General features: G+C 33.9%; 1 long non-coding RNA gene across 4 annotated transcripts; it reads right to left on the bottom strand.

Annotated features, from left to right (window-relative positions):
• Positions 1-227: 227 nt before the first annotated feature.
• LOC122043325 lies at positions 228-13,802 on the bottom strand. Of its 4 annotated transcripts, none has more exons than XR_006129486.1 (8): positions 6,801-13,802; positions 2,846-2,901; positions 1,836-1,913; positions 1,599-1,751; positions 1,181-1,468; positions 909-1,021; positions 606-677; positions 228-438 (listed from the first exon to the last, which is right to left on the bottom strand). It is a non-coding gene; the product is annotated as an uncharacterized LOC122043325 (long non-coding RNA). The 4 variants fall into 4 exon arrangements; XR_006129487.1 differs by lacking the exon at positions 2,846-2,901 and adding an exon at positions 781-828; XR_006129485.1 differs by lacking the exon at positions 2,846-2,901.
• Between the last annotated feature and the right edge of the window lie 255 nt (positions 13,803-14,057).

The raw sequence follows: 14,057 nt of genomic DNA, 5'->3' as shown, positions 1-14,057 counted from the left end.
TGTTATGTCTTATCCTGTGAAAAAACTAAAGACACTAAATTGAGATGGTAATGTGCTGTCTCAAATAGAAGTGAAGATAGTAAATTACTGTCCCTAATGTTTTAACTTGTTAGATGCAACAATTATGACAAAAATTAATAATATTAAAAGAACATTTATTATACAAATTAATCTAGATCAAATTTATTGAATTGTCATTTCAAGACAAAAGGAAAAACTCTCTTTTTATAAATTAAAAATGATATACACAATATAAAATTCTATAATCATTAATTGAAGTGCATCCAACATTCATCCAATAACAGAAATATCTACATATCTATCAATAATTTGATAATAATAAAATAACTATTCACATGAAAGTTACACAAAAGAAAGTCTAAAGAACAACTCCTCGTGATCTAGAGATAACTTCTATAATCCTTCTTCATCAGAATCCTGAACATAAAAAAATTCTTATTAGAGGTAAAGATGATTTATAATATATATTGTTAAAAAAAAATCAATAAATAGAACTTTTTAATAAGAAATCTCATCATCTAACACATAATCCTCTTTTTTGTAACTATATATATACAACATAAACAACCCCAAGTTAAACAAACCTTTTCATCTCGTAATAAGAAATGATGGTTTATGTGTTTGCCAATATCTTTGTGCCTTTCAAGTTGTTGAACCTGTAAAATAAATTTATCTATAGCTTAAAATATATACACTACTACATCACCAAAATTGTTAATAAAACTAAAAAATTTCTTATGAAAACAACTACTAATGTACTTGTTGATTATCCAATCCTTGTTCATGTGAAATAATATTATCTGCAACCTAAATTAAAAATAATGTACATATCACCAAACTATCAAAATTCATTATAAAATCCAGTTATTTAAATAAAGTAAAGATACCTTTTGATTACTAAATTTCCCGCATTCGGTCCAATAGCATGGAATGATTCGTTGAAATCAACTAGTAACTTTTCACCCACTTGTAAATCCCCTTGAGCAGGGCCTCTTCTTCGCTTTTTAATAACTTCATTGTTAGTTTCTCATATAAATTCAACAAACGTAAAAGACTTGTAAATTACAATAAGTAAAAAAAAGACCAACAAAGAAAGGTGATAAATAATATGAGAAATTTAAAAAATAATTGAACACTTTAAAAATCTATATAAACTAACCTGAATTTGATAAGGTTAAACTAGGTCATAAATTAGGTGGATCAATTGATTGAGAATTTTGTTGTTCATTAATGAGCTCCAAAGCTTGAGCTTGTGATGTTGATACTTGTTAAACTTGTGATTGATGCTTGGATCTTGTTTGTGGACGATGAACTATTGGACGTAATATATTATTTGGTTTTTGTTGTTGTGGTTTCTCTAGTACACGTGTGGGAGGATGCACTTGAGATAAATTACCCTGAGCAGGGCCTCTTCCTCGTTTTTTAGTCACTCCATTATTAGTTTCTCCTAGAAATTCAAAAAATGTAAAAGACTTATAAATTAACAATAAGTAAAAAAGAACCAACAAAGAAAGGTGACAAATAATGCAAGAACTTTAAAAAATAATTGAACACTTCTGAAATCAATATAAACTAACCTGAATTTAGCAAGGTTAAACTAGGTTGTGAATTAGGTAGATCAATTGATTGCAAGTTTTGTTGTTCATCAATGAGCTCCAAAGTTTGAGCTTGCAATGTTGATGCTTGTTGAACTTGTGATTGATGCTTGGATCTTGTTTGTGGATGATGAACTATTGGACGTAATATGTTATTTGACCTTTGTTGTTGTGGTTTATCTATTACACATGTGGAAGGATGCACTTGAGATATATTACCTTTTACACATTTGCTTGATCACCATTCAATTTTTCCAACATGATTGTCCCTTTCTTTTTTTGTCTAACCATGATGACCTATCATGAAAAAAATCAACATATTAGTTCAGAGGACAAAAAATATAAATTACACATTTGAAGCTAAACTTGGAAAAGAAAATATTGATGATCAATTAAATTATAAATAAATTAGACTAATACTCAAAAATTGATTATGCATCAAGCATAAATGAAGAATAAAAATGAAATAGAAATATACAATTAAAAAAACAAGTCTTTACTCAATAATAAATAAAAATGTATATTAAAGATTAACAATACAATAAACAATCCTAATATATTTCAGCATTCTCTGCAACTTCTTCGTCCTGTCCAAGATCAATGGCTCCATCAACAACTACATCGCCAGGCTTGCAGCAATTTGCTTTGACAACTCTACGAAAGAAATCTATTATCAAGCCTGAAGTTGACAATGCTATACAAAATAAAAACAATGGTAAAATAAAAAGAAAATCAACCTCATCCTTAGTGGCATGATGAAATGCAACTTTCAGAGTTTTTAAACCTTGCAGTTCAGGTAATGGTATGTCGAGTACTTCATAGTACAGTATGTCAGAACTATGTAATAAACAAAAATATTATACTCTAACATACAGCACACAAACTGAAACTAATAATAATAATAATAATAATAATAATAATAATAATAATAATCAAGTAGGTAAAAAGGGTAAACCAGGGACAAATGGACAAGCATGTAGACAGATGATCCACCCCTCTAAATTTGATGGGTTGAGGTTTAGGGCTAAGAGTAGCAGTTATGCAGTGTAAGTCGGATTTTTGATGGATCATCCAGACCAAGTTGGTATGCTACTTTTTCTACAACAGTATCATATGAAGCTTTGACCTTTACAAAAGCAAAAGGATTATCAGATCCACATAGAGTTGAATCATGTACACCAAACCCATTACAATAAACAAAAGGCACATAATAAAGATTGAGCACTTACAACTCTATGCTAAAATGTTCTTCTGTTGGCTTCTCTAACAATCGAAAATGAACCACCTAAATATCATCACATGATTAAAACAAAATCAGGATAAATATGTTAGTAGCTAGAGAATAGGAAAGCAATTCAATTGTGGATTGCATCAATGCGTTTTAAAAATCAAACATAAGAAAATTATTTAAGCTAACGTGTTAATATAATTCTAAGAAGCAAAGGAAAATTCCAAGTTTAGAGTTAATAAGAAAAAAAGTCTCTAAGAGACTTTTTTTATATTTTGAGGATTAAACAAAAGGATTCGTAAATAAAGGTGCTAATGCCACAACCAGTCCGTAAATTGTTCATAGCACGACACAACGGCAGGGAAGGAGCTGGCCGTAGGAGCAGGGGGTGCAAGTTGGTTGCGCGAGCGACAGCAATCACGTGACGCCGGCAGATGCGGTAAGAGAGACAATCTCAATAGGTTGGACGGAGAGAAGAGAAGAACCAAAGAAGTACCCGAGATTCGCCGTGGAGATCGTCGTTGCCTCAGTCGCCCTCTTCGCCGCCGTGTTCCCTTTTGTCGCACGAAAGAGAAAATAGAAACCTAACCCCTTCAAAAATAATAAGGGTAATTTTGCATGCAGTCCCTATTGACAAACAAATCTTTGCATGCAGTCCCCACCCATTAAAATCATTGTTTTCACTCCCCAGTTAAGTATCTTTACCAAATTGCCCATGATATTTTTAGGTACAAAAAGTCTAAAAATCAGTATAAATCCTCTTAAATTGAGTATATTAACTTAGAATCTAGTATATTTTCTATCAAATTGAGTACGATTCTAAACCCTAAACCCTAAACCCTAAACCCTAAACCCCAAACCCTAAACCCTAAACCCTAACCCTAAACCCTAAACCCTAAACCCTAAAAAATAAGAGGAACAATTTTGATAGAAAATATACTCGATTTTTAATATAAAGTACTGACTTTAAGAAGAATTATACTCATTTTTGGACTTTTTGTACTCAATTTTGAAATTTTTGTACTAAAAAAATCTGAGGGGCAATTTAGGTATCAATATTTGCATGAGGGAGTTGAAACAAGTAATACTTTGCATGCAGGGAGTGGAAACAAAGTTTTTTGGACATGGGGATTGCATGCAAAATTAACATTATGATTGGGGATTTTTCTCTAATTTACCGAAATAATAACAAAGGTAAATAATTTAATGTTAAAATAAAAAACCTAAAAGTTCTAATTATATTAATATCATGATGATGTATGTAGATATATAATAAACTTATTATTTATTTCAGTATCTAGGAAATTAGTATATTATTAAATATTTAATATGTTTTTTTTCATAATTTTTAAATTATCATTAATCTAAACACGCACAGTGCGTGACTGTGCGCGTCACGCAGGAAATCAGTATTTTTTTCTTTTATATATTTTTTTAAATTTTGAATTAAAAAAATTAATATTTCTATATATAAATATATCCCCTAAACACATTATAATACTTCATAAATATTTAAATATATTTTATTTTTATTTAATTTTTTTACTAAACACTATAATCCAATTGGATGCCTAAACCCTAGAGGTAAAATCTTAAAAAAAAATAGTTTGAAAATTATAACCTAATTGGGATGCATGAACCTAAAATAAAATCTTAAAAAATATTTTAATTAATTTTTTTAATTCAAAATTTTAAAAAATAATAATAATAATAAATAATGAACATCTATTATTTCGATTTTGAATTTTTTTAATTCAAAATTTTAAAAAAAAATTAAAAAGAAAAAAATTACTGATTTCCTGCGCGACGCGCATAGTCGCGCAGGATAACATAACACACTCTCTCTCTCTCTCTCTCTATATATATATATATATATATTCGATCCGTGTCGTGACCGTTCTATGAAAAGATATTGGAACTGGAACGGTAGAGTCCGTAACGATTACCGTGATCGTTCCGACGAACCATATTCAAGATAATTTGAGACAAATACTTTTTTTACCGTCTTATTTGAATGTCTGAATGTCTTATATAATTATATTTTTAATCGTCTTTATTAGGTGTCTTATTTAGTTGAATTTGAGACAAAATCTTAAATACTGTCTTAAATTTAATGTCTCTATATAAAATTTTGAGACATCTATTATTATTGTCTTAATTACTTAGTATTTGAGACGAATTTTGTCACTGTCTTAAAATTTTTGTCTCAAAAGCCTAGTTTTCTAGTAGTGAAAGCTAGCTGGAGGCGCCTTCAACGAAGTGCTGAAGGCGCCTGTGCTGCCTGCCCAGTCTGAGGCGCCTCCATCACCTTGAAGGTGCCTAAGACCCAGTCCGAGGTGCCTCCAAGGCTGTTTGAGGCGCCTTAGATCTGGCCAAAGTGGTCGTTTACAATCGGATAGAGTTCTATCCGGTCAAACCAATGGAGGCGCCTTGAATCCCTCTTGGAGGCGCCTTCAACACCAGAGATAGATTTTCTAGGATCTATATAAAGGCCCTTGGAGCTAGGAAATAATCATTCAACTCTGTATTAAGTTCCTAGCAACCTCTGAGCTTTCTAAGTGTGTAAAGAAGGCTTCTCTGCCTACAGTAAAGGAGATATTCTAGTAGAGTTGTTCGACCGCCTTGGATTAACAACCGTCTTGGTTGTAACCAAGTCAAAATTCTGTCTCCTCTTTTATTTCTGTTTTTTAATTTATTAGTGTTGCATTTTTGAGTTGAAAGTCTTGAGAAGGGTATACTTTATTTTGCAGGCAATTCACCCCCTCTTGCCTGCCCCGCTACACCAATAGAATTTTGGTGGAACGATGCTTGCTTCAGCCATTGGTTGCAATTTGCTTCGGTCGGCGATTAGTCCTTCTGAAGCGTCCTTGCTCTGATACCACTTGTTGGTCCCTTTGGAGGCCGGCAAGAGAGGAGGGGTGAATTGCCTTGAAAAAATAAATCAACCATTTCTCCGACTTTCAACTAAATTAAGAATACTTGTAATTAAAAATAAAAAGACTAATTAAACAGGAAATAGACACAAAGGAGTTACTTGGTTTGCAATCAGAAGATTGCTAATCCAAGGATAACAAAGCACACTATCTAAAGATCTCTTTCGGGTGGAGTAGCCTCTTACAGTGTTAACATCATACAAAGAAAAGTATAACAAAGATAAATGGATTACAAGTTGTTGTTCAGCTTTTTGGACCAAGGCTATATTTATAGCCTTAGTCGGGGCACCTGGAAGGGTTCCAAACGCTTGGGAGGGGATAAAACTTTATCCCTTTACGCATAGATCGTGTTTTACCACGATCTGGATAGAATCCCAGTCTGGGTGCCTGATAAACCCTATTTTTGTCGTGAAATGGGTATCAAAAGAATTAAGTGACCGAATCCATTCTACACTAATGTAGTATAGATATGACTCGGGTCATCTCCCAACGAATGTAACAATGATGGTATCTTAGGATTGTTTCGTTCTTGCTTTTGGTTTTTGATATTGAATTAGGGTTTTGGATTAAGTTCTTAACTATGATACGAAATAGCAAAGCAAGTAATGAAACTAAACTAAATGAAATTAAATAAAATTCTATCTATTTATTAATCATGAACCTACAACATATTGTCACTTTATGCTATGGATTGCATCATTAACAGATCCAACAGATTAGAAACTAAATGACAAAACAAGAACAAGACAAGAACAAAGCAAACAATTCAGATTCTTGCATTTATGAACTAAACAATGAACTCAAGAACAAATCAGATCTCCACTCAAAGAGTTAACAAACATTCAGATGCATCAAAGACAATAAGAAACAAATCTAAACTTCGTGTAACCTTACCAATTCAGATCTATAAAACTAAACAGCCAAGAAACAATAAACGAAGCTAGAAATTGGAAAACAGAAATGCAGAAATCAAATAGGGAAAGTGATGAACCGATGTGAGCTAGGGCATTCCTAAGCACTCACTGGATTGGATGAAAATGTCCGAATCTTGTAATCGATGATAAACTGATCAAAAGAACTCTGATCTGACAGATTCAAATGAATTGTGCAGAAATTAGAAACGAGCATAAGAGAACACTCCCATCATTTGGATGTGGTCGGAACTTCACAGGAAGAAGATCGTTGGCTGGAAGATGGGAGAGAAATCGGCTGAAACCACCGGATCACTCCACTTCTCCGTTCTTCTTCTTCCTCTCAGAATTGCGACGGAAAATGCAGTCAAATCTGGATCAGGTTGTTGAAATGGCATCGTCGGCTGATGATGGATAGATGATAACCAGAGGAAGGGAAGCCCTTGACCTCACAAGCTCGCCGGTGGTGGAAAGGATCGAAATCGCCGAAGCGAGCTCGCCCCTATTTCTTGACGTGCTACTGTAGAAAATTGACAACTGAACACTGTAACTTCTCATGTGATTTAAATCAAATCTCAGATCTGTGATGAACGGTTGTGATTTCCTCGGATCGATCCAACGGTGGCAATTGCTCCAAATCTGTTCCAAATTTTCAGATTTTGATCAATGGTTGTAATCTACTACCCTTTGGCTTGGATGAACCAGATTCTTCACGGATGACTTAGATCTACTCTGATCTTGGATGGACGGTCCATATTGCTTCAGAACTTGATCTCTTCAATTAGCCCTAGATTTGAATCCAAACGTAGTCTGATCTGATCAAGTCCATGCCCCTTTTGATCCTACAAAACATATAACAAAATATTAGTATCAAATACCGCAAATATAATATAATTTGCAATTAAGTCCACAGATGAATATAACTCATGTAATGTGATGTAAACGTGGAATTAACACATGAGAAGATCAATTGACATGCTTATATGAATCAAAATATCATGACCAAATAATGGTTATCAAATTCCCCCACACTTATTCTTGCACGTCCCGGGCAAGTAAACAAAATAAAGAAACAGCTAAAAACCATCTCCACAATAATTCCCTAGCAATACCTAGAAGATAATAAAAGGAATTTACCTAAGACCATCTAAAGATCACAAACAATCATGAATTCAATCCAAACAATAATCAGTAGGTATGGTAGTTTCAAACCATTTGAAGAATTAAGTAAGATACAATCTCACAAGGTATTTACTTATTCTAACTCTCATACTCAAACATGTGTATAAATGGAGCTCAACTCAATGCCACTCATAAGACTTCACTACCATATGCTTGCTTATTTTCTATTTCTCCATCACTATAAAACATAACATGCATGAATCAAAAGGATTTATTATGAATTGCAATGGAATCAAAAAGAATTAAGTGAAGTGAACAAAATGGAAAAGGGAAAAGAAATCAATGAAGAAATGAGAATATTGGAGGAATACATTTGATGAGTTGACCCTATTGATTGAAAAGGGATAAGTACCATTTGCATTACTAACACAAGAGATCAAGCCAAACTCTTCTTCAATTTGATCACTACCATAGAATCTTGATACATTGTCTCCTCAACTTGATACTCTTCATTACTTCTTTTGTTGTTTTTTTAATTCCAAACCTTATGCAAAAAAAACTAATGCATCCCCCCACACTTAAAATATTGTCCGTCTCGGACAAAGCATTTTTTTCTGACACAGATTCAGAACTCTGACTTGTATCTTATGTGATTCAACAATTACAATTAGTTCACTGGATAATCTTCCTACATTAGCCCCTTCTCAAAGGTTGCTATCAAAACTTTGTGAATTCCTTTCAATTTCAGTTTTCTGTTTGTTCCTTCAAGTTATTCTTCTTTCTTTTTCTTAATTCCAATGTATACATCTCAATTGGTTCACCCATAATCTGTTATTGGCACAGAACAACAATGTTGATCAAATTCACAACTCAACAATTTCAGATGACAGCTTCCTGGATTTATAGATTTTTATCCATAAAAGAATTGGGTAAGGAAGACAACAAAAGGGCAAGAGCTTCACTAGGAATCTTTACTGATCACACTGTGAAAAAGACTTTGCACACAAAATATTCAAATTGCTACAGATTTACTGATAAAGAATAAGAGGAGCGCTCAAATTTGGCAATAAGCAGGTGTTTTTCTTGTTTATGCTCATTACACAGCTTTGCATCTATTAAACGATTGGTTAAAATTCAACACTCAAAGGACCAATTCCTTTGCAACTTAGATTTCTAAAATCCCATCAGAATCACACTCAAAAGTTCCATAAAATCTAGCAACTTCAAACCAAATCATGGCTATTGCAATTGAGAACTCAGTTTCATTTCTAGATTCTAATCATAAAAGAATTGGAAATGCAATGACACCAATTGACAATAGACATGTAGAGACTTCTCTTTCAACTAGCACTCATTTTCTTAACTACTTTAAAAATGCATTCATGTTGAATTACTAGAAAACAAAAACAAAATTTATGGAACACCATAGCAGCCACATCAAAATTCTGCATTCACAGTTTCAGAGTTTTTTTTTCCAGATCTCATGATACTCCAGATTTCAAATTCATTGAAGACTTGGAAAGAAGGGAATACATTTGTCACTGAGAAAACAAAACTTCAGCTTGAACATTTCACTGATCTGTTTGCAAAAGAAAGTTGGCACACAATTGCAAGGGAACACAGATTTTGTTTCACTGCAGCTTCCAACTTCTGGATTTCTTTTCCTTGCTTACTTCCTTGGAAAATAATCCATGTAAACTTGTTTTAGAAATCCGCAGTTTATTCTTCACCTCTCAGTATACCATTTATTCTGGAAAGATTCGGATCTGATTTACAATTCAGCATTTTCAACCAATTCAGAAATCAGTTTACTAATTGCATAGGTTTTTTTTAGCTTCAAGTTCCAGAACTTGAATTCCAAGGTGATTTCAGCTTGACTCAAGCGGAATTCAGCTTAACAATAAATCCCATTAAGAACTTGGAAGTCAAGAGATTAAATCCTACTTGTTGCTGTCCAAAGACACACTACAGATTTGGCACTCACAATTTCACTGGCTGAATTCTGAATTTATTGCTAATTATCCTCCTTTCTATTTCTTTTAATTGTATAGGTGAAAAAAAACAAACTAACTTGCAACAATACTGACTTTTACCTTTCCCTGCACTGCAATTCAGCTGGGCAATTTCAGAGATCAGATTCAATGGCATTGAATGTTTTGAATCATGGAAGGCTTGAAGAGAAGTAATCACCAAATAACACTGAGAACTTAAATGCTCCACTTAGAAAATTTCCAAGGGAATTTTGGTACGCAAAAGGCTGAAGTTGATACTTCAATTTCAGAGATGACCTTTGTTGTAAATGATTCGTGGTTTCTGCAGAAATTTTAGGCTCATTCCTTCTATGACTTCGTGAAGATTAGAATGAGTGGCACTTTTTTTTTCTCTCCTCTACCTTCACTCTTTTTCATCTATTTTATTCTCTGTTTTTTTTAAAGCATTCCATTCTCTGATTTCAGCACTGAAATGAGGTTAAAAAGAAAATTCCAGACTCTTCATCCATCTTAGTTACATGCTCAGATCATGATCAAATATTGAAAGGTTGGAACATCAAATAGTAGTGGGAAATCTCCACTTGGAATCTTACTATTCAGAAGTTTATAATCAAAACTTGGCACACAACAAGTAGAGATTGATACATCAAGTGAAGAGCTCTTTTTACCAATTCCACAAAACTGCAGATTCTATCTTCAACTAGTTTTCGACAACATCCAAAGAAAACCACAAATATTCATTCCTCATCAACCAACTCAAAACAAATTCATTTTCTACCTCAAAGACTGCTCAACATCATTAAATTCCCAACAATACAACCCTTGAATTAATTCCACCAACAAGATCAAAAACAAAGAAAATGAACCAATCCTCAAGAACAATTGCTAAATCTCCAATATTTCCAAAATTTTATAACATCTCTCCCCCACACTTAAAACTTTGGCCATCTTAGAAAAAAAAATAACTCATCAAGATAATCAACCAAACTCTCAATAAAAGAATGACAAGCAAAACAAATGTGGTAGAAGATAAAAGTGTTGATTGAGTTATTCAACTAGGATTGGAAGGAAAAGAAATAAAAGAATAGATGAAAAGAAATCCTTCATCATATTCATGCATACAAATATTATTGTGATTTCAAAAAGAAGCAAAGCAAGTTTTAGAGTTCAATTATCATGAGTGCATATCACACAAAAAGATAATAGAGTATAGGCTTTAGGTAGTCCTCTCTAGGTAATTTTTAGCAATCGAGCTTAGTTAATCAAAACAGAATCCATTACCACGCCAACCAATAACATGCAAGTAAAGCATTCAATCATGTCAAATGACCTAAAGCTTGATGGTCAAATTTAAGAAGTTTTTATCATCTTAAAAGTATTACTAGAACAATTTCATGGAGAGTTTTATTCAAAATGAAATGCTATGTAGACTAAACAACATGCAAAGTATAGAAACAAAATGCAAATGCAAAGTATGAAACTAAAGAAAAGTATAGAGCAAAAATTAAAGTAAGGAATGAACTCCCCTTAATTCCGGGCGGTTGGAGTCGATTAAGGTGCAAAATCCAAGTTGGAAGTGGAATAATTGTAGTTGCAGTCAAATCCACTTCATCCAACATTTTTCCTTTGAAAATTCTTCCCGGAGGTCGAAGACGGTTTAGATGGAGCAACCATTTTGGAAGCCTACGACAACCTACAAAGTCAAAGGAAAACAACACCTCCCACATGCATGTAGGATAAGAAGAAGAAAGAAAAATATTAGTTTTTGCAGAAAATATATCAAGAAACAAATCACATCCAATAAAGTCAATCCATGGTACCTTTATGAAATTTTTTGATGAATCACACGAAATATTAACCTTTTCATGTTGAAAGGTACCTAGAGGTTCTAAAATGGTGACTGTGACCTCCTCCTCATCAGATAATAGCTCAAGCTTTGGTTTTGGCTCAGGTGAATGTACAACCACAGATAGTAATTCTTGGGTCCTTGCCTCTATAGTACAAGTCCCTACACTCTCATCATCCACATCTAGTTCAGGTGATTCTTGGGGTATTGCTTCCACTGTGCAATCCCCTACACTTACATCATCATCCACATCAGTACCTGCATTATCAGTAACATCTACAACAACAGTATCAGTAGAGCCAGAAATTCTTACAACTACTGAATCATAACAAGAAATACTAAAGGATCGGAGTCCTGTGAAGTAATAAAATCAAGATCAGGTCTGTCAAAGACACTACAATCCCTCTGCTCAAGCACCTCAATATTCGTAGGAATGGTCTCATCAACTCTTAAGGTAACCGGTTGTCCATTTCTAAATTACTGAGGATTGGCTGCCATGGTTTCCAAAAGTTTCATAGCTTCATCAGGAGTCTTATCAATCAAAGGCCCTCCACTAGCTTTATCCACCATGTATAAATCAAACGGCGAAAGCCCATCATAAAAATGTAGGGCAAGCATCTGATCACTGCTTTGATGTTGAGGACAACTAGAGCAAAGTTCCTTAAATCTCTTCCAATATTCATGTAATGTCTCCTCCTCGAATTGTTGAATACCACGAATCCTTTTTCGCATAGCTATATAATCATCCTGAACTCCCTGTAGGCTTTGATATGCTAGATATGGCTCAGTAGACTGACTATGTGTAACCTCGCACCTGAAATTTGATTGATCCACTGGTGGATAGTACTGATGTTCAAGCTGATAGAACCAAGTCTGAGGCTGATAGTACTGATAAAATGGATCCATGGTCAAAGAAATTTCTTGCTCTTACACTGAAATACTAGCAAATAGAATCAGAAAACACAGGAGCATATAATATCAAACACATGGATATATGAACATGAAAGCAATTGAAACAATTTTTTTTATTTTTATGTAAAAAGAAAAAAAAAACAATTCTAAGGTATCAAACACCGCTACAATTCCCCGGCAACGACACCAATTTGATAAACCCTATTTTTGTCGTGAAATGGGTATTAAAAGAATTAAGTGACCGAATTCATTCTACACTAATGTAGTATAGATATGACTCGGGTCGTCTCCCAACGAATATAACAATGATGGTATCTTAGGATTGTTTCGTTCTTACTTTTGGTTTTTGATATTGAATTAGGGTTTTGGATTAAGTTCTTAACTATGATACGAAATAGCAAAGCAAGTAATGAAACTAAACTTAATGAAATTAAAGAAAATCCTATCTATTTATTAATCATGAACCCACAACATATTGTTACTTTATGCTATGGATTGCATCATTAACAGATCCAACAGATTAGAAACTAAATGACAAAACAAGAACAAGACAAGAACAAAGCAAACAATTCAGATTCTTGCATTTATGAACTAAACAATGAACTCAAGAACAAATCAGATCTCCACTCAAAGAGTTAACAAACATTCAGATGCATCAAAGACAATAAGAAACAGATCTAAACTTCATGTAACCTTACCAATTCAGATCTATAAAACTAAACAGCCAAGAAACAATAAGCGAAATTGGAAATTGGAAAACAGAAATGCAAAAATCAAATAGGGAAAGTGATGAACCGATGTGAGCTAGGGCATTCCTAAGCACTCATTGGATTGGACGAAAATGTCTGAATCTTGTAATCGATGATAAACTGATCAAAAGAACTCTGATCTAGCAGATTCAAATGAATTGTGCAGAAATTAGAAACGAGCATAAGAGAACACTCCCATCATTTGGATGTGGTCGGAACTTCACGGGAAGAAGATCGCTGGCTGGAAGATGGGAGAGAAATCGGCTGAAACCATCGGATCACTCCACTTCTCCGTTCTTCTTCTTCCTCTCAGAATCACAGCGAAAAATGCAGTCAAATCTGGATCAGGTTGTTGAAATGGCATCGCCGGCTGATGATGGGTAGATGATAACTAGAGGAAGGGAAGCCCTTGACCTCACAAGCTCGCCGGTGGTGGAAAGGATCGAAATCGCCGGAGCGAGCTCGCCCCTGTTTCTTGACGCGCTACTGTAGAAATTGACAACCGAACACTGTAACTTCTCATGTGATTTAAATCAAATCTCAGATCTATGATGAACGGCTGTGATTTCCTCGGATCGATCCAACGGTGGCAATTGCTCCAAATCTGTTCCAAATCTTCAGATCTTGATCAATGGTTGTGATCTACTACCTTTTGGCTTGGATGGACCAGATTCTTCACGGATGACTTAGATCTACTCCGATCTTGGATGGACGGTCCATATTGCTTCAGAACTTTATTTTTTCAATTA

The sequence above is a fragment of the Zingiber officinale genome, chromosome 2A, assembly GCF_018446385.1.
Source record: "Zingiber officinale cultivar Zhangliang chromosome 2A, Zo_v1.1, whole genome shotgun sequence".
Taxonomy (NCBI): domain Eukaryota; kingdom Viridiplantae; phylum Streptophyta; class Magnoliopsida; order Zingiberales; family Zingiberaceae; genus Zingiber; species Zingiber officinale.
Note: the sequence above shows the minus strand (reverse complement) of the source record. Positions and strands in the feature narration are given on the sequence as shown.